The sequence below is a fragment of the Rhinoderma darwinii genome, chromosome 3 (assembly GCF_050947455.1).
Source record: "Rhinoderma darwinii isolate aRhiDar2 chromosome 3, aRhiDar2.hap1, whole genome shotgun sequence".
NCBI lineage: Eukaryota > Metazoa > Chordata > Amphibia > Anura > Rhinodermatidae > Rhinoderma > Rhinoderma darwinii.
In genome coordinates, this window is record NC_134689.1 from 77,291,316 (window position 1) to 77,310,139 (window position 18,824).

Consider the following 18,824-nt stretch of genomic DNA (forward strand, 5'->3'; position numbering starts at 1 on the left):
GATTTAAATCCACGCCTTCACGAGAGACTGCTCGGTCATCCTATCCTACACAAATAAGAAAACTTTCAAGATTGGATGCCAAGCCAGTCATCTGAAGGGTCTAACATTTTGGGGCGTGTTTTTTCACTAGCGCTGTCGGAATGACATTGCAGTGTGTTTAAGAAAAGTTGTATTGTCAGAAGTGGGATTTGAACCCACGCCTCCAGGGGAGACTGCGACCTTAACGCAGCGCCTTAGACCGCTCGGCCATCCTGACTTATAGAAAAGCCAAGCCTTTCAGATATGGAAGAAAAAACCGTCATGTTAAGGGTCCAGTTTTTGGGAATTTAAAATAGAAAGATTAGAACTGTTTCTTGTCCATTTCCATCATGTAGTTATTGGTTTATGATTAACAGTGCTGTAACAAAGAGGTCCTGAAGAACCCTTGTTCTTGCTTTAACCTGAAAATACAGAAAAACTACCCTGGGAGGTACCCAGCAGTAGTTTAGTGGAGTTCCATTCTCTATAACATTCACTCAAGTAAGCAGAGGAATCTGTATTGTCTTACATAGTTACTTAAATATGAAATAGAAAATAGAAAGATTAGTACTGTTTCTTGTCCATTTCCATCATGTAGTTATTGGTTTATGATTAACAGTGCTGTAAAAAAGAGGTCCTGAAGAACCCTTGTTCTTGCTTTAACCTGAAAATACAGAAAAACTACCCTGGGAGGTACCCAGCAGTAGTTTAGTGGAGTTCCATTCTCTATAACATTCACTCAAGTAAGCAGAGGAATCGGTATTGTCTTACATAGTTTACTTAAATATGAGTATTCAAAAGTGGGATTTAAATCCACGCCTTCACGAGAGACTGCTCGGTCATCCTATCCTACACAAATAAGAAAACTTTCAAGATTGGATGCCAAGCCAGTCATCTGAAGAGTCTAACATTTTGGGGCGTGTTTTGGCATAGTGGGTTTTTTCACTAGCGCTGTCGGAATGACATTGCAGTGTGTTTAATAAAAATTGTATTGTCAGAAGTGGGATTTGAACCCACGCCTCCAGGGGAGATTACGACCTGAACGCAGCGCCTTAGACCACTCGGCCATCCTGACTTATAGAAAAACCAAGCCTTTCAGAAATGGAAGAAAAAACCGTAATGTTAAGGGTCCAGTTTTTAGGAATTTAAAATAGAAAGATTAGTACTGTTTCTTGTCCATTTCCATCATGTAGTTATTGGTTTATGATTAACAGTGCTGTAACAAAGAGGTCCTGAAGAACCCTTGTTCTTGCTTTAACCTGAAAATACAGAAAAACTACCCTGGGAGGTACCCAGCAGTAGTTTAGTGGAGTTCCATTCTCTATAACATTCACTCAAGTAAGCAGAGGAATCTGTATTGTCTTACATAGTTACTTAAATATGAAATAGAAAATAGAAAGATTAGTACTGTTTCTTGTCCATTTCCATCATGTAGTTATTGGTTTATGATTAACAGTGCTGTAAAAAAGAGGTCCTGAAGAACCCTTGTTCTTGCTTTAACCTGAAAATACAGAAAAACTACCCTGGGAGGTACCCAGCAGTAGTTTAGTGGAGTTCCATTCTCTATAACATTCACTCAAGTAAGCAGAGGAATCGGTATTGTCTTACATAGTTTACTTAAATATGAGTATTCAAAAGTGGGATTTAAATCCACGCCTTCACGAGAGACTGCTCGGTCATCCTATCCTACACAAATAAGAAAACTTTCAAGATTGGATGCCAAGCCAGTCATCTGAAGAGTCTAACATTTTGGGGCGTGTTTTGGCATAGTGGGTTTTTTCACTAGCGCTGTCGGAATGACATTGCAGTGTGTTTAATAAAAGTTGTATTGTCAGAAGTGGGATTTGAACCCACGCCTCCAGGGGAGACTGCGACCTTAACGCAGCGCCTTAGACCGCTCGGCCATCCTGACTTATAGAACAGCCAAGCCTTTCAGATATGGAAGAAAAAACCGTCATGTTAAGGGTCCAGTTTTTGGGAATTTAAAATAGAAAGATTAGAACTGTTTCTTGTCCATTTCCATCATGTAGTTATTGGTTTATGATTAACAGTGCTGTAACAAAGAGGTCCTGAAGAACCCTTGTTCTTGCTTTAACCTGAAAATACAGAAAAACTACCCTGGGAGGTACCCAGCAGTAGTTTAGTGGAGTTCCATTCTCTATAACATTCACTCAAGTAAGCAGAGGAATCTGTATTGTCTTATATAGTTACTTAAATATGAAATAGAAAATAGAAAGATTAGTACTGTTTCTTTTCCATTTCCATCATGTAGTTATTGGTTTATGATTAACAGTGCTGTAAAAAAGAGGTCCTGAAGAACCCTTGTTCTTGCTTTAACCTGAAAATACAGAAAAACTACCCTGGGAGGTACCCAGCAGTAGTTTAGTGGAGTTCCATTCTCTATAACATTCACTCAAGTAAGCAGAGGAATCGGTATTGTCTTACATAGTTTACTTAAATATGAGTATTCAAAAGTGGGATTTAAATCCACGCCTTCACGAGAGACTGCTCGGTCATCCTATCCTACACAAATAAGAAAACTTTCAAGATTGGATGCCAAGCCAGTCATCTGAAGAGTCTAACATTTTGGGGCGTGTTTTGGCATAGTGGGTTTTTTCACTAGCGCTGTCGGAATGACATTGCAGTGTGTTTAATAAAAATTGTATTGTCAGAAGTGGGATTTGAACCCACGCCTCCAGGGGAGACTGCGACCTGAACGCAGCGCCTTAGACCGCTCGGCCATCCTGACTTATAGAAAAGCCAAGCCTTTCAGAAATGGAAGAAAAAACCGTAATGTTAAGGGTCCAGTTTTTAGGAATTTAAAATAGAAAGATTAGTACTGTTTCTTGTCCATTTCCATCATGTAGTTATTGGTTTATGATTAACAGTGCTGTAAAAAAGAGGTCCTGAAGAACCCTTGTTCTTGCTTTAACCTGAAAATACAGAAAAACTACCCTGGGAGGTACCCAGCAGTAGTTTAGTGGAGTTCCATTCTCTATAACATTCACTCAAGTAAGCAGAGGAATCGGTATTGTCTTACATAGTTTACTTAAATATGAGTATTCAAAAGTGGGATTTAAATCCACGCCTTCACGAGAGACTGCTCGGTCATCCTATCCTACACAAATAAGAAAACTTTCAAGATTGGATGCCAAGCCAGTCATCTGAAGAGTCTAACATTTTGGGGCGTGTTTTGGCATAGTGGGTTTTTTCACTAGCGCTGTCGGAATGACATTGCAGTGTGTTTAAGAAAAGTTGTATTGTCAGAAGTGGGATTTGAACCCACGCCTCCAGGGGAGACTGCGACCTTAACGCAGCGCCTTAGACCGCTCGGCCATCCTGACTTATAGAAAAGCCAAGCCTTTCAGATATGGAAGAAAAAACTGTCATGTTAAGGGTCCAGTTTTTAGGAATTTAAAATAGAAAGATTAGTACTGTTTCTTGTCCATTTCCATCATGTAGTTATTGGTTTATGATTAACAGTGCTGTAAAAAAGAGGTCCTGAAGAACCCTTGTTCTTGCTTTAACCTGAAAATACAGAAAAACTACCCTGGGAGGTACCCAGCAGTAGTTTAGTGGAGTTCCATTCTCTATAACATTCACTCAAGTAAGCAGAGGAATCGGTATTGTCTTACATAGTTTACTTAAATATGAGTATTCAAAAGTGGGATTTAAATCCACGCCTTCACGAGAGACTGCTCGGTCATCCTATCCTACACAAATAAGAAAACTTTCAAGATTGGATGCCAAGCCAGTCATCTGAAGAGTCTAACATTTTGGGGCGTGTTTTGGCATAGTGGGTTTTTTCACTAGCGCTGTCGGAATGACATTGCAGTGTGTTTAATAAAAATTGTATTGTCAGAAGTGGGATTTGAACCCACGCCTCCAGGGGAGACTGCGACCTGAACGCAGCGCCTTAGACCGCTCGGCCATCCTGACTTATAGAAAAGCCAAGCCTTTCAGATATGGAAGAAAAAACCGTCATGTTAAGGGTTCAGTTTTTGGGAATTTAAAATAGAAAGATTAGAACTGTTTCTTGTCCATTTCCATCATGTAGTTATTGGTTTATGATTAACAGTGCTGTAACAAAGAGGTCCTGAAGAACCCTTGTTCTTGCTTTAACCTGAAAATACAGAAAAACTACCCTGGGAGGTACCCAGCAGTAGTTTAGTGGAGTTCCATTCTCTATAACATTCACTCAAGTAAGCAGAGGAATCTGTATTGTCTTACATAGTTACTTAAATATGAAATAGAAAATAGAAAGATTAGTACTGTTTCTTGTCCATTTCCATCATGTAGTTATTGGTTTATGATTAACAGTGCTGTAAAAAAGAGGTCCTGAAGAACCCTTGTTCTTGCTTTAACCTGAAAATACAGAAAAACTACCCTGGGAGGTACCCAGCAGTAGTTTAGTGGAGTTCCATTCTCTATAACATTCACTCAAGTAAGCAGAGGAATCGGTATTGTCTTACATAGTTTACTTAAATATGAATATTCAAAAGTGAGATTTAAATCCACGCCTTCACGAGAGACTGCTCGGTCATCCTATCCTACACAAATAAGTAAACTTTCAAGATTGGATGCCAAGCCAGTTATCTGAAGAGTCTAACATTTTGGGGCGTGTTTTGGCATAGTGGGTTTTTTCACTAGCGCTGTCGGAATGACATTGCAGTGTGTTTAATAAAAATTGTATTGTCAGAAGTGGGATTTGAACCCACGCCTCCAGGGGAGACTGCGACCTGAACGCAGCGCCTTAGACCGCTCGGCCATCCTGACTTATAGAAAAGCCAAGCCTTTCAGAAATGGAAGAAAAAACCGTAATGTTAAGGGTCCAGTTTTTAGGAATTTAAAATAGAAAGATTAGTACTGTTTCTTGTCCATTTCCATCATGTAGTTATTGGTTTATGATTAACAGTGCTGTAAAAAAGAGGTCCTGAAGAACCCTTGTTCTTGCTTTAACCTGAAAATACAGAAAAACTACCCTGGGAGGTACCCAGCAGTAGTTTAGTGGAGTTCCATTCTCTATAACATTCACTCAAGTAAGCAGAGGAATCGGTATTGTCTTACATAGTTTACTTAAATATGAGTATTCAAAAGTGGGATTTAAATCCACGCCTTCACGAGAGACTGCTCGGTCATCCTATCCTACACAAATAAGAAAACTTTCAAGATTGGATGCCAAGCCAGTCATCTGAAGAGTCTAACATTTTGGGGCGTGTTTTGGCATAGTGGGTTTTTTCACTAGCGCTGTCGGAATGACATTGCAGTGTGTTTAAGAAAAGTTGTATTGTCAGAAGTGGGATTTGAACCCACGCCTCCAGGGGAGACTGCGACCTTAACGAAGCGCCTTAGACCGCTCGGCCATCCTGACTTATAGAAAAGCCAAGCCTTTCAGATATGGAAGAAAAAACCGTCATGTTAAGGGTCCAGTTTTTGGGAATTTAAAATAGAAAGATTAGAACTGTTTCTTGTCCATTTCCATCATGTAGTTATTGGTTTATGATTAACAGTGCTGTAACAAAGAGGTACTGAAGAACCCTTGTTCTTGCTTTAACCTGAAAATACAGAAAAACTACCCTGGGAGGTACCCAGCAGTAGTTTAGTGGAGTTCCATTCTCTATAACATTCACTCAAGTAAGCAGAGGAATCGGTATTGTCTTACATAGTTTACTTAAATATGAGTATTCAAAAGTGGGATTTAAATCCACGCCTTCACGAGAGACTGCTCGGTCATCCTATCCTACACAAATAAGAAAACTTTCAAGATTGGATGCCAAGCCAGTCATCTGAAGAGTCTAACATTTTGGGGCGTGTTTTGGCATAGTGGGTTTTTTCACTAGCGCTGTCGGAATGACATTGCAGTGTGTTTAAGAAAAGTTGTATTGTCAGAAGTGGGATTTGAACCCACGCCTCCAGGGGAGACTGCGACCTTAACGCAGCACCTTAGACCGCTCGGCCATCCTGACTTATAGAAAAGCCAAGCCTTTCAGATATGGAAGAAAAAACCGTCATGTTAAGGGTCCAGTTTTTGGGAATTTAAAATAGAAAGATTAGAACTGTTTCTTGTCCATTTCCATCATGTAGTTATTGGTTTATGATTAACAGTGCTGTAAAAAAGAGGTCCTGAAGAACCCTTGTTCTTGCTTTAACCTGAAAATACAGAAAAACTACCCTGGGAGGTACCCAGCAGTAGTTTAGTGGAGTTCCATTCTCTATAACATTCACTCAAGTAAGCAGAGGAATCGGTATTGTCTTACATAGTTTACTTAAATATGAGTATTCAAAAGTGGGATTTAAATCCACGCCTTCACGAGAGACTGCTCGGTCATCCTATCCTACACAAATAAGAAAACTTTCAAGATTGGATGCCAAGCCAGTCATCTGAAGAGTCTAACATTTTGGGGTGTGTTTTGGCATAGTGGGTTTTTTCACTAGCGCTGTCGGAATGACATTGCAGTGTGTTTAAGAAAAGTTGTATTGTCAGAAGTGGGATTTGAACCCACGCCTCCAGGGGAGCCTGCGACCTTAACGCAGCGCCTTAGACCGCTCGGCCATCCTGACTTATAGAAAGGCCAAGCCTTTCAGATATGGAAGAAAAAACCGTCATGTTAAGGGTCCAGTTCTTGGGAATTTAAAATAGAAAGATTAGAACTGTTTCTTGTCTATTTCCATCATGTAGTTATTGGTTTATGATTAACAGTGCTGTAACAAAGAGGTACTGAAGAACCCTTGTTCTTGCTTTAACCTGAAAATACAGAAAAACTACCCTGGGAGGTACCCAGCAGTAGTTTAGTGGAGTTCCATTCTCTATAACATTCACTCAAGTAAGCAGAGGAATCTGTATTGTCTTACATAGTTACTTAAATATGAAATAGAAAATAGAAAGATTAGTACTGTTTCTTGTCCATTTCCATCATGTAGTTATTGGTTTATGATTAACAGTGCTGTAAAAAAGAGGTCCTGAAGAACCCTTGTTCTTGCTTTAACCTGAAAATACAGAAAAACTACCCTGGGAGGTACCCAGCAGTAGTTTAGTGGAGTTCCATTCTCTATAACATTCACTCAAGTAAGCAGAGGAATCGGTATTGTCTTACATAGTTTACTTAAATATGAGTATTCAAAAGTGGGATTTAAATCCACGCCTTCACGAGAGACTGCTCGGTCATCCTATCCTACACAAATAAGAAAACTTTCAAGATTGGATGCCAAGCCAGTCATCTGAAGAGTCTAACATTTTGGGGCGTGTTTTGGCATAGTGGGTTTTTTCACTAGCGCTGTCGGAATGACATTGCAGTGTGTTTAAGAAAAGTTGTATTGTCAGAAGTGGGATTTGAACCCACGCCTCCAGGGGAGACTGCGACCTTAACGAAGCGCCTTAGACCGCTCGGCCATCCTGACTTATAGAAAAGCCAAGCCTTTCAGATATGGAAGAAAAAACCGTCATGTTAAGGGTCCAGTTTTTGGGAATTTAAAATAGAAAGATTAGAACTGTTTCTTGTCCATTTCCATCATGTAGTTATTGGTTTATGATTAACAGTGCTGTAACAAAGAGGTACTGAAGAACCCTTGTTCTTGCTTTAACCTGAAAATACAGAAAAACTACCCTGGGAGGTACCCAGCAGTAGTTTAGTGGAGTTCCATTCTCTATAACATTCACTCAAGTAAGCAGAGGAATCTGTATTGTCTTACATAGTTACTTAAATATGAAATAGAAAATAGAAAGATTAGTACTGTTTCTTTTCCATTTCCATCATGTAGTTATTGGTTTATGATTAACAGTGCTGTAAAAAAGAGGTCCTGAAGAACCCTTGTTCTTGCTTTAACCTGAAAATACAGAAAAACTACCCTGGGAGGTACCCAGCAGTAGTTTAGTGGAGTTCCATTCTCTATAACATTCACTCAAGTAAGCAGAGGAATCGGTATTGTCTTACATAGTTTACTTAAATATGAGTATTCAAAAGTGGGATTTAAATCCACGCCTTCACGAGAGACTGCTCGGTCATCCTATCCTACACAAATAAGAAAACTTTCAAGATTGGATGCCAAGCCAGTCATCTGAAGAGTCTAACATTTTGGGGCGTTTTTTGGCATAGTGGGTTTTTTCACTAGCGCTGTCGGAATGACATTGCAGTGTGTTTAATAAAAATTGTATTGTCAGAAGTGGGATTTGAACCCACGCCTCCAGGGGAGACTGTGACCTGAACGCAGCGCCTTAGACCGCTCGGCCATCCTGACTTATAGAAAAGCCAAGCCTTTCAGAAATGGAAGAAAAAACCGTAATGTGAGGGTCCAGTTTTTAGGAATTTAAAATAGAAAGATTAGTACTGTTTCTTGTCCATTTCCATCATGTAGTTATTGGTTTATGATTAACAGTGCTGTAACAAAGAGGTACTGAAGAACCCTTGTTCTTGCTTTAACCTGAAAATACAGAAAAACTACCCTGGGAGGTACCCAGCAGTAGTTTAGTGGAGTTCCATTCTCTATAACATTCACTCAAGTAAGCAGAGGAATCTGTATTGTCTTACATAGTTACTTAAATATGAAATAGAAAATAGAAAGATTAGTACTGTTTCTTGTCCATTTCCATCATGTAGTTATTGGTTTATGATTAACAATGCTGTAAAAAAGAGGTCCTGAAGAACCCTTGTTCTTGCTTTAACCTGAAAATACAGAAAAACTACCCTGGGAGGTACCCAGCAGTAGTTTAGTGGAGTTCCATTCTCTATAACATTCACTCAAGTAAGCAGAGGAATCGGTATTGTCTTACATAGTTTACTTAAATATGAGTATTCAAAAGTGGGATTTAAATCCACGCCTTCACGAGAGACTGCTCGGTCATCCTATCCTACACAAATAAGAAAACTTTCAAGATTGGATGCCAAGCCAGTCATCTGAAGAGTCTAACATTTTGGGGCGTGTTTTGGCATAGTGGGTTTTCTCACTAGCGCTGTCGGAATGACATTGCAGTGTGTTTAAGAAAAGTTGTATTGTCAGAAGTGGGATTTGAACCCACGCCTCCAGGGGAGACTGCGACCTTAACGCAGCGCCTTAGACCGCTCGGCCATCCTGACTTATAGAAAAGCCAAGCCTTTCAGATATGGAAGAAAAAACCGTCATGTTAAGGGTCCAGTTTTTGGGAATTTAAAATAGAAAGATTAGAACTGTTTCTTGTCCATTTCCATCATGTAGTTATTGGTTTATGATTAACAGTGCTGTAACAAAGAGGTACTGAAGAACCCTTGTTCTTGCTTTAACCTGAAAATACAGAAAAACTACCCTGGGAGGTACCCAGCAGTAGTTTAGTGGAGTTCCATTCTCTATAACATTCACTCAAGTAAGCAGAGGAATCTGTATTGTCTTACATAGTTACTTAAATATGAAATAGAAAATAGAAAGATTAGTACTGTTTCTTTTCCATTTCCATCATGTAGTTATTGGTTTATGATTAACAGTGCTGTAAAAAAGAGGTCCTGAAGAACCCTTGTTCTTGCTTTAACCTGAAAATACAGAAAAACTACCCTGGGAGGTACCCAGCAGTAGTTTAGTGGAGTTCCATTCTCTATAACATTCACTCAAGTAAGCAGAGGAATCGGTATTGTCTTACATAGTTTACTTAAATATGAGTATTCAAAAGTGGGATTTAAATCCACGCCTTCACGAGAGACTGCTCGGTCATCCTATCCTACACAAATAAGAAAACTTTCAAGATTGGATGCCAAGCCAGTCATCTGAAGAGTCTAACATTTTGGGGCGTTTTTTGGCATAGTGGGTTTTTTCACTAGCGCTGTCGGAATGACATTGCAGTGTGTTTAATAAAAATTGTATTGTCAGAAGTGGGATTTGAACCCACGCCTCCAGGGGAGACTGCGACCTGAACGCAGCGCCTTAGACCGCTCGGCCATCCTGACTTATAGAAAAGCCAAGCCTTTCAGAAATGGAAGAAAAAACCGTAATGTGAGGGTCCAGTTTTTAGGAATTTAAAATAGAAAGATTAGTACTGTTTCTTGTCCATTTCCATCATGTAGTTATTGGTTTATGATTAACAGTGCTGTAAAAAAGAGGTCCTGAAGAACCCTTGTTCTTGCTTTAACCTGAAAATACAGAAAAACTACCCTGGGAGGTACCCAGCAGTAGTTTAGTGGAGTTCCATTCTCTATAACATTCACTCAAGTAAGCAGAGGAATCGGTATTGTCTTACATAGTTTACTTAAATATGAGTATTCAAAAGTGGGATTTAAATCCACGCCTTCACGAGAGACTGCTCGGTCATCCTATCCTACACAAATAAGAAAACTTTCAAGATTGGATGCCAAGCCAGTCATCTGAAGAGTCTAACATTTTGGGGCGTGTTTTGGCATAGTGGGTTTTTTCACTAGCGCTGTCGGAATGACATTGCAGTGTGTTTAAGAAAAGTTGTATTGTCAGAAGTGGGATTTGAACCCACGCCTCCAGGGGAGCCTGCGACCTTAACGCAGCGCCTTAGACCGCTCGGCCATCCTGACTTATAGAAAGGCCAAGCCTTTCAGATATGGAAGAAAAAACCGTCATGTTAAGGGTCCAGTTCTTGGGAATTTAAAATAGAAAGATTAGAACTGTTTCTTGTCTATTTCCATCATGTAGTTATTGGTTTATGATTAACAGTGCTGTAAAAAAGAGGTCCTGAAGAACCCTTGTTCTTGCTTTAACCTGAAAATACAGAAAAACTACCCTGGGAGGTACCCAGCAGTAGTTTAGTGGAGTTCCATTCTCTATAACATTCACTCAAGTAAGCAGAGGAATCGGTATTGTCTTACATAGTTTACTTAAATATGAGTATTCAAAAGTGGGATTTAAATCCACGCCTTCACGAGAGACTGCTCGGTCATCCTATCCTACACAAATAAGAAAACTTTCAAGATTGGATGCCAAGCCAGTCATCTGAAGAGTCTAACATTTTGGGGCGTTTTTTGGCATAGTGGGTTTTTTCACTAGCGCTGTCGGAATGACATTGCAGTGTGTTTAATAAAAATTGTATTGTCAGAAGTGGGATTTGAACCCACGCCTCCAGGGGAGACTGCGACCTGAACGCAGCGCCTTAGACCGCTCGGCCATCCTGACTTATAGAAAAGCCAAGCCTTTCAGAAATGGAAGAAAAAACCGTAATGTGAGGGTCCAGTTTTTAGGAATTTAAAATAGAAAGATTAGTACTGTTTCTTGTCCATTTCCATCATGTAGTTATTGGTTTATGATTAACAGTGCTGTAAAAAAGAGGTCCTGAAGAACCCTTGTTCTTGCTTTAACCTGAAAATACAGAAAAACTACCCTGGGAGGTACCCAGCAGTAGTTTAGTGGAGTTCCATTCTCTATAACATTCACTCAAGTAAGCAGAGGAATCGGTATTGTCTTACATAGTTTACTTAAATATGAGTATTCAAAAGTGGGATTTAAATCCACGCCTTCACGAGAGACTGCTCGGTCATCCTATCCTACACAAATAAGAAAACTTTCAAGATTGGATGCCAAGCCAGTCATCTGAAGAGTCTAACATTTTGGGGCGTGTTTTGGCATAGTGGGTTTTTTCACTAGCGCTGTCGGAATGACATTGCAGTGTGTTTAAGAAAAGTTGTATTGTCAGAAGTGGGATTTGAACCCACGCCTCCAGGGGAGCCTGCGACCTTAACGCAGCGCCTTAGACCGCTCGGCCATCCTGACTTATAGAAAGGCCAAGCCTTTCAGATATGGAAGAAAAAACCGTCATGTTAAGGGTCCAGTTCTTGGGAATTTAAAATAGAAAGATTAGAACTGTTTCTTGTCTATTTCCATCATGTAGTTATTGGTTTATGATTAACAGTGCTGTAACAAAGAGGTACTGAAGAACCCTTGTTCTTGCTTTAACCTGAAAATACAGAAAAACTACCCTGGGAGGTACCCAGCAGTAGTTTAGTGGAGTTCCATTCTCTATAACATTCACTCAAGTAAGCAGAGGAATCTGTATTGTCTTACATAGTTACTTAAATATGAAATAGAAAATAGAAAGATTAGTACTGTTTCTTGTCCATTTCCATCATGTAGTTATTGGTTTATGATTAACAGTGCTGTAAAAAAGAGGTCCTGAAGAACCCTTGTTCTTTCTTTAACCTGAAAATACAGAAAAACTACCCTGGGAGGTACCCAGCAGTAGTTTAGTGGAGTTCCATTCTCTATAACATTCACTCAAGTAAGCAGAGGAATCGGTATTGTCTTACATAGTTTACTTAAATATGAGTATTCAAAAGTGGGATTTAAATCCACGCCTTCACGAGAGACTGCTCGGTCATCCTATCCTACACAAATAAGAAAACTTTCAAGATTGGATGCCAAGCCAGTCATCTGAAGAGTCTAACATTTTGGGGCGTGTTTTGGCATAGTGGGTTTTTTCACTAGCGCTGTCGGAATGACATTGCAGTGTGTTTAAGAAAAGTTGTATTGTCAGAAGTGGGATTTGAACCCACGCCTCCAGGGGAGACTGCGACCTTAACGAAGCGCCTTAGACCGCTCGGCCATCCTGACTTATAGAAAAGCCAAGCCTTTCAGATATGGAAGAAAAAACCGTCATGTTAAGGGTCCAGTTTTTGGGAATTTAAAATAGAAAGATTAGAACTGTTTCTTGTCCATTTCCATCATGTAGTTATTGGTTTATGATTAACAGTGCTGTAACAAAGAGGTACTGAAGAACCCTTGTTCTTGCTTTAACCTGAAAATACAGAAAAACTACCCTGGGAGGTACCCAGCAGTAGTTTAGTGGAGTTCCATTCTCTATAACATTCACTCAAGTAAGCAGAGGAATCTGTATTGTCTTACATAGTTACTTAAATATGAAATAGAAAATAGAAAGATTAGTACTGTTTCTTGTCCATTTCCATCATGTAGTTATTGGTTTATGATTAACAGTGCTGTAAAAAAGAGGTCCTGAAGAACCCTTGTTCTTGCTTTAACCTGAAAATACAGAAAAACTACCCTGGGAGGTACCCAGCAGTAGTTTAGTGGAGTTCCATTCTCTATAACATTCACTCAAGTAAGCAGAGGAATCGGTATTGTCTTACATAGTTTACTTAAATATGAGTATTCAAAAGTGGGATTTAAATCCACGCCTTCACGAGAGACTGCTCGGTCATCCTATCCTACACAAATAAGAAAACTTTCAAGATTGGATGCCAAGCCAGTCATCTGAAGAGTCTAACATTTTGGGGCGTGTTTTGGCATAGTGGGTTTTTTCACTAGCGCTGTCGGAATGACATTGCAGTGTGTTTAAGAAAAGTTGTATTGTCAGAAGTGGGATTTGAACCCACGCCTCCAGGGGAGACTGCGACCTTAACGCAGCACCTTAGACCGCTCGGCCATCCTGACTTATAGAAAAGCCAAGCCTTTCAGATATGGAAGAAAAAACTGTCATGTTAAGGGTCCAGTTTTTGGGAATTTAAAATAGAAAGATTAGAACTGTTTCTTGTCCATTTCCATCATGTAGTTATTGGTTTATGATTAACAGTGCTGTAACAAAGAGGTCCTGAAGAACCCTTGTTCTTGCTTTAACCTGAAAATACAGAAAAACTACCCTGGGAGGTACCCAGCAGTAGTTTAGTGGAGTTCCATTCTCTATAACATTCACTCAAGTAAGCAGAGGAATCTGTATTGTCTTACATAGTTACTTAAATATGAAATAGAAAATAGAAAGATTAGTACTGTTTCTTTTCCATTTCCATCATGTAGTTATTGGTTTATGATTAACAGTGCTGTAAAAAAGAGGTCCTGAAGAACCCTTGTTCTTGCTTTAACCTGAAAATACAGAAAAACTACCCTGGGAGGTACCCAGCAGTAGTTTAGTGGAGTTCCATTCTCTATAACATTCACTCAAGTAAGCAGAGGAATCGGTATTGTCTTACATAGTTTACTTAAATATGAGTATTCAAAAGTGGGATTTAAATCCACGCCTTCACGAGAGACTGCTCGGTCATCCTATCCTACACAAATAAGAAAACTTTCAAGATTGGATGCCAAGCCAGTCATCTGAAGAGTCTAACATTTTGGGGCGTTTTTTGGCATAGTGGGTTTTTTCACTAGCGCTGTCGGAATGACATTGCAGTGTGTTTAATAAAAATTGTATTGTCAGAAGTGGGATTTGAACCCACGCCTCCAGGGGAGACTGCGACCTGAACGCAGCGCCTTAGACCGCTCGGCCATCCTGACTTATAGAAAAGCCAAGCCTTTCAGAAATGGAAGAAAAAACCGTAATGTGAGGGTCCAGTTTTTAGGAATTTAAAATAGAAAGATTAGTACTGTTTCTTGTCCATTTCCATCATGTAGTTATTGGTTTATGATTAACAGTGCTGTAAAAAAGAGGTCCTGAAGAACCCTTGTTCTTGCTTTAACCTGAAAATACAGAAAAACTACCCTGGGAGGTACCCAGCAGTAGTTTAGTGGAGTTCCATTCTCTATAACATTCACTCAAGTAAGCAGAGGAATCGGTATTGTCTTACATAGTTTACTTAAATATGAGTATTCAAAAGCGGGATTTAAATCCACACCTTCACGAGAGACTGCTCGGTCATCCTATCCTACACAAATAAGAAAACTTTCAAGATTGGATGCCAAGCCAGTCATCTGAAGAGTCTAACATTTTGGGGCGTGTTTTGGCATAGTGGGTTTTTTCACTAGCGCTGTCGGAATGACATTGCAGTGTGTTTAAGAAAAGTTGTATTGTCAGAAGTGGGATTTGAACCCACGCCTCCAGGGGAGCCTGCGACCTTAACGCAGCGCCTTAGACCGCTCGGCCATCCTGACTTATAGAAAGGCCAAGCCTTTCAGATATGGAAGAAAAAACCGTCATGTTAAGGGTCCAGTTCTTGGGAATTTAAAATAGAAAGATTAGAACTGTTTCTTGTCTATTTCCATCATGTAGTTATTGGTTTATGATTAACAGTGCTGTAACAAAGAGGTACTGAAGAACCCTTGTTCTTGCTTTAACCTGAAAATACAGAAAAACTACCCTGGGAGGTACCCAGCAGTAGTTTAGTGGAGTTCCATTCTCTATAACATTCACTCAAGTAAGCAGAGGAATCTGTATTGTCTTACATAGTTACTTAAATATGAAATAGAAAATAGAAAGATTAGTACTGTTTCTTGTCCATTTCCATCATGTAGTTATTGGTTTATGATTAACAGTGCTGTAAAAAAGAGGTCCTGAAGAACCCTTGTTCTTGCTTTAACCTGAAAATACAGAAAAACTACCCTGGGAGGTACCCAGCAGTAGTTTAGTGGAGTTCCATTCTCTATAACATTCACTCAAGTAAGCAGAGGAATCGGTATTGTCTTACATAGTTTACTTAAATATGAGTATTCAAAAGTGGGATTTAAATCCACGCCTTCACGAGAGACTGCTCGGTCATCCTATCCTACACAAATAAGAAAACTTTCAAGATTGGATGCCAAGCCAGTCATCTGAAGAGTCTAACATTTTGGGGCGTGTTTTGGCATAGTGGGTTTTCTCACTAGCGCTGTCGGAATGACATTGCAGTGTGTTTAAGAAAAGTTGTATTGTCAGAAGTGGGATTTGAACCCACGCCTCCAGGGGAGACTGCGACCTTAACGCAGCGCCTTAGACCGCTCGGCCATCCTGACTTATAGAAAAGCCAAGCCTTTCAGATATGGAAGAAAAAACCGTCATGTTAAAAACCGTCATGTTAAGGGTCCAGTTTTTGGGAATTTAAAATAGAAAGATTAGAACTGTTTCTTGTCCATTTCCATCATGTAGTTATTGGTTTATGATTAACAGTGCTGTAACAAAGAGGTCCTGAAGAACCCTTGTTCTTGCTTTAACCTGAAAATACAGAAAAACTACCCTGGGAGGTACCCAGCAGTAGTTTAGTGGAGTTCCATTCTCTATAACATTCACTCAAGTAAGCAGAGGAATCTGTATTGTCTTACATAGTTACTTAAATATGAAATAGAAAATAGAAAGATTAGTACTGTTTCTTGTCCATTTCCATCATGTAGTTATTGGTTTATGATTAACAGTGCTGTAAAAAAGAGGTCCTGAAGAACCCTTGTTCTTGCTTTAACCTGAAAATACAGAAAAACTACCCTGGGAGGTACCCAGCAGTAGTTTAGTGGAGTTCCATTCTCTATAACATTCACTCAAGTAAGCAGAGGAATCGGTATTGTCTTACATAGTTTACTTAAATATGAATATTCAAAAGTGGGATTTAAATCCACGCCTTCACGAGAGACTGCTCGGTCATCCTATCCTACACAAATAAGTAAACTTTCAAGATTGGATGCCAAGCCAGTTATCTGAAGAGTCTAACATTTTGGGGCGTGTTTTGGCATAGTGGGTTTTTTCACTAGCGCTGTCGGAATGACATTGCAGTGTGTTTAAGAAAAGTTGTATTGTCAGAAGTGGGATTTGAACCCACGCCTCCAGGGGAGACTGCGACCTTAACGCAGCGCCTTAGACCGCTCGGCCATCCTGACTTATAGAAAAGCCAAGCCTTTCAGATATGGAAGAAAAAACCGTCATGTTAAGGGTCCAGTTTTTGGGAATTTAAAATAGAAAGATTAGAACTGTTTCTTGTCCATTTCCATCATGTAGTTATTGGTTTATGATTAACAGTGCTGTAACAAACAGGTCCTGAAGAACCCTTGTTCTTGCTTTAACCTGAAAATACAGAAAAACTACCCTGGGAGGTACCCAGCAGTAGTTTAGTGGAGTTCCATTCTCTATAACATTCACTCAAGTAAGCAGAGGAATCTGTATTGTCTTACATAGTTACTTAAATATGAAATAGAAAATAGAAAGATTAGTACTGTTTCTTTTCCATTTCCATCATGTAGTTATTGGTTTATGATTAACAGTGCTGTAAAAAAGAGGTCCTGAAGAACCCTTGTTCTTGCTTTAACCTGAAAATACAGAAAAACTACCCTGGGAGGTACCCAGCAGTAGTTTAGTGGAGTTCCATTCTCTATAACATTCACTCAAGTAAGCAGAGGAATCGGTATTGTCTTACATAGTTTACTTAAATATGAGTATTCAAAAGTGGGATTTAAATCCACGCCTTCACGAGAGACTGCTCGGTCATCCTATCCTACACAAATAAGAAAACTTTCAAGATTGGATGCCAAGCCAGTCATCTGAAGAGTCTAACATTTTGGGGCGTGTTTTGGCATAGTGGGTTTTTTCACTAGCGCTGTCGGAATGACATTGCAGTGTGTTTAAGAAAAGTTGTATTGTCAGAAGTGTGATTTGAACCCACGCCTCCAGGGGAGACTGCGACCTTAACGCAGCGCCTTAGACCGCTCGGCCATCCTGACTTATAGAAAAGACAAGCCTTTCAGAAATGGAAGAAAAAACCGTAATGTTAAGGGTCCAGTTTTTAGGAATTTAAAATAGAAAGATTAGTACTGTTTCTTGTCCATTTCCATCATGTAGTTATTGGTTTATGATTAACAGTGCTGTAAAAAAGAGGTCCTGAAGAACCCTTGTTCTTGCTTTAACCTGAAAATACAGAAAAACTACCCTGGGAGGTACCCAGCAGTAGTTTAGTGGAGTTCCATTCTCTATAACATTCACTCAAGTAAGCAGAGGAATCGGTATTGTCTTACATAGTTTACTTAAATATGAATATTCAAAAGTGGGATTTAAATCCACGCCTTCACGAGAGACTGCTCAGTCATCCTATCCTACACAAATAAGTAAACTTTCAAGATTGGATGCCAAGCCAGTTATCTGAAGAGTCTAACATTTTGGGGCGTGTTTTGGCATAGTGGGTTTTTTCACTAGCGCTGTCGGAATGACATTGCAGTGTGTTTAATAAAAATTGTATTGTCAGAAGTGGGATTTGAACCCACGCCTCCAGGGGAGACTGCGACCTTAACGCAGCGCCTTAGACCGCTCGGCCATCCTGACTTATAGAAAAGCCAAGCCTTTCAGATATGGAAGAAAAAACCGTAATGTTAAGGGTCCAGTTTTTAGGAATTTAAAATAGAAAGATTAGTACTGTTTCTTGTCCATTTCCATCATGTAGTTATTGGTTTATGATTAACAGTGCTGTAAAAAAGAGGTCCTGAAGAACCCTTGTTCTTGCTTTAACCTGAAAATACAGAAAAACTACCCTGGGAGGTACCCAGCAGTAGTTTAGTGGAGTTCCATTCTCTATAACATTCACTCAAGTAAGCAGAGGAATCGGTATTGTCTTACATAGTTTACTTAAATATGAGTATTCAAAAGTGGGATTTAAATCCACGCCTTCACGAGAGACTGCTCGGTCATCCTATCCTACACAAATAAGAAAACTTTCAAGATTGGATGCCAAGCCAGTCATCTGAAGAGTCTAACATTTTGGGGCGTGTTTTGGCATAGTGGGTTTTTTCACTAGCGCTGTCGGAATGACATTGCAGTGTGTTTAAGAAAAGTTGTATTGTCAGAAGTGGGATTTGAACCCACACCTCCAGGGGAGACTGCGACCTTAACGCAGCGCCTTAGACCGCTCGGCCATCCTGACTTATAGAAAAGCCAAGCCTTTCAGATATGGAAGAAAAAACCGTCATGTTAAGGGTCCAGTTCTTGGGAATTTAAAATAGAAAGATTAGAACTGTTTCTTGTCTATTTCCATCATGTAGTTATTGGTTTATGATTAACAGTGCTGTAACAAAGAGGTACTGAAGAACCCTTGTTCTTGCTTTAACCTGAAAATACAGAAAAACTACCCTGGGAGGTACCCAGCAGTAGTTTAGTGGAGTTCCATTCTCTATAACATTCACTCAAGTAAGCAGAGGAATCTGTATTGTCTTACATA

At 39.7% G+C, this 18,824-nt stretch overlaps 21 non-coding genes across 21 annotated transcripts; all 21 read right to left on the reverse strand.

Annotated features, from left to right (window-relative positions):
* Positions 1 to 173: 173 nt before the first annotated feature.
* Positions 174 to 256, reverse strand: TRNAL-AAG (transfer RNA leucine (anticodon AAG)). The gene has a single exon. It is a non-coding gene; the product is annotated as a tRNA-Leu (tRNA).
* A 1,591-nt stretch (positions 257 to 1,847) lies between these two features.
* Positions 1,848 to 1,930, reverse strand: TRNAL-AAG (transfer RNA leucine (anticodon AAG)). Its single transcript has one exon. It is a non-coding gene; the product is annotated as a tRNA-Leu (tRNA).
* Positions 1,931 to 2,684: 754 nt separating this feature from the next.
* Positions 2,685 to 2,767, reverse strand: TRNAL-CAG (transfer RNA leucine (anticodon CAG)). Its single transcript has one exon. It is a non-coding gene; the product is annotated as a tRNA-Leu (tRNA).
* Positions 2,768 to 3,279: 512 nt separating this feature from the next.
* TRNAL-AAG (transfer RNA leucine (anticodon AAG)) lies at positions 3,280 to 3,362 on the reverse strand. The gene has a single exon. It is a non-coding gene; the product is annotated as a tRNA-Leu (tRNA).
* Positions 3,363 to 3,874: 512 nt separating this feature from the next.
* On the reverse strand, positions 3,875 to 3,957 carry TRNAL-CAG (transfer RNA leucine (anticodon CAG)). Its single transcript has one exon. It is a non-coding gene; the product is annotated as a tRNA-Leu (tRNA).
* Positions 3,958 to 4,711: 754 nt separating this feature from the next.
* Positions 4,712 to 4,794, reverse strand: TRNAL-CAG (transfer RNA leucine (anticodon CAG)). Its single transcript has one exon. It is a non-coding gene; the product is annotated as a tRNA-Leu (tRNA).
* Positions 4,795 to 5,901: 1,107 nt separating this feature from the next.
* Positions 5,902 to 5,984, reverse strand: TRNAL-AAG (transfer RNA leucine (anticodon AAG)). The gene has a single exon. It is a non-coding gene; the product is annotated as a tRNA-Leu (tRNA).
* A 512-nt stretch (positions 5,985 to 6,496) lies between these two features.
* On the reverse strand, positions 6,497 to 6,579 carry TRNAL-AAG (transfer RNA leucine (anticodon AAG)). The gene has a single exon. It is a non-coding gene; the product is annotated as a tRNA-Leu (tRNA).
* A 2,427-nt stretch (positions 6,580 to 9,006) lies between these two features.
* On the reverse strand, positions 9,007 to 9,089 carry TRNAL-AAG (transfer RNA leucine (anticodon AAG)). The gene has a single exon. It is a non-coding gene; the product is annotated as a tRNA-Leu (tRNA).
* Positions 9,090 to 9,843: 754 nt separating this feature from the next.
* On the reverse strand, positions 9,844 to 9,926 carry TRNAL-CAG (transfer RNA leucine (anticodon CAG)). The gene has a single exon. It is a non-coding gene; the product is annotated as a tRNA-Leu (tRNA).
* Positions 9,927 to 10,437: 511 nt separating this feature from the next.
* TRNAL-AAG (transfer RNA leucine (anticodon AAG)) lies at positions 10,438 to 10,520 on the reverse strand. The gene has a single exon. It is a non-coding gene; the product is annotated as a tRNA-Leu (tRNA).
* A 512-nt stretch (positions 10,521 to 11,032) lies between these two features.
* On the reverse strand, positions 11,033 to 11,115 carry TRNAL-CAG (transfer RNA leucine (anticodon CAG)). The gene has a single exon. It is a non-coding gene; the product is annotated as a tRNA-Leu (tRNA).
* A 511-nt stretch (positions 11,116 to 11,626) lies between these two features.
* Positions 11,627 to 11,709, reverse strand: TRNAL-AAG (transfer RNA leucine (anticodon AAG)). The gene has a single exon. It is a non-coding gene; the product is annotated as a tRNA-Leu (tRNA).
* Positions 11,710 to 13,300: 1,591 nt separating this feature from the next.
* On the reverse strand, positions 13,301 to 13,383 carry TRNAL-AAG (transfer RNA leucine (anticodon AAG)). The gene has a single exon. It is a non-coding gene; the product is annotated as a tRNA-Leu (tRNA).
* Positions 13,384 to 14,137: 754 nt separating this feature from the next.
* Positions 14,138 to 14,220, reverse strand: TRNAL-CAG (transfer RNA leucine (anticodon CAG)). Its single transcript has one exon. It is a non-coding gene; the product is annotated as a tRNA-Leu (tRNA).
* A 511-nt stretch (positions 14,221 to 14,731) lies between these two features.
* TRNAL-AAG (transfer RNA leucine (anticodon AAG)) lies at positions 14,732 to 14,814 on the reverse strand. Its single transcript has one exon. It is a non-coding gene; the product is annotated as a tRNA-Leu (tRNA).
* A 754-nt stretch (positions 14,815 to 15,568) lies between these two features.
* TRNAL-AAG (transfer RNA leucine (anticodon AAG)) lies at positions 15,569 to 15,651 on the reverse strand. Its single transcript has one exon. It is a non-coding gene; the product is annotated as a tRNA-Leu (tRNA).
* Positions 15,652 to 16,420: 769 nt separating this feature from the next.
* TRNAL-AAG (transfer RNA leucine (anticodon AAG)) lies at positions 16,421 to 16,503 on the reverse strand. Its single transcript has one exon. It is a non-coding gene; the product is annotated as a tRNA-Leu (tRNA).
* A 754-nt stretch (positions 16,504 to 17,257) lies between these two features.
* Positions 17,258 to 17,340, reverse strand: TRNAL-AAG (transfer RNA leucine (anticodon AAG)). The gene has a single exon. It is a non-coding gene; the product is annotated as a tRNA-Leu (tRNA).
* A 512-nt stretch (positions 17,341 to 17,852) lies between these two features.
* On the reverse strand, positions 17,853 to 17,935 carry TRNAL-AAG (transfer RNA leucine (anticodon AAG)). Its single transcript has one exon. It is a non-coding gene; the product is annotated as a tRNA-Leu (tRNA).
* A 512-nt stretch (positions 17,936 to 18,447) lies between these two features.
* TRNAL-AAG (transfer RNA leucine (anticodon AAG)) lies at positions 18,448 to 18,530 on the reverse strand. The gene has a single exon. It is a non-coding gene; the product is annotated as a tRNA-Leu (tRNA).
* Positions 18,531 to 18,824: the final 294 nt, after the last annotated feature.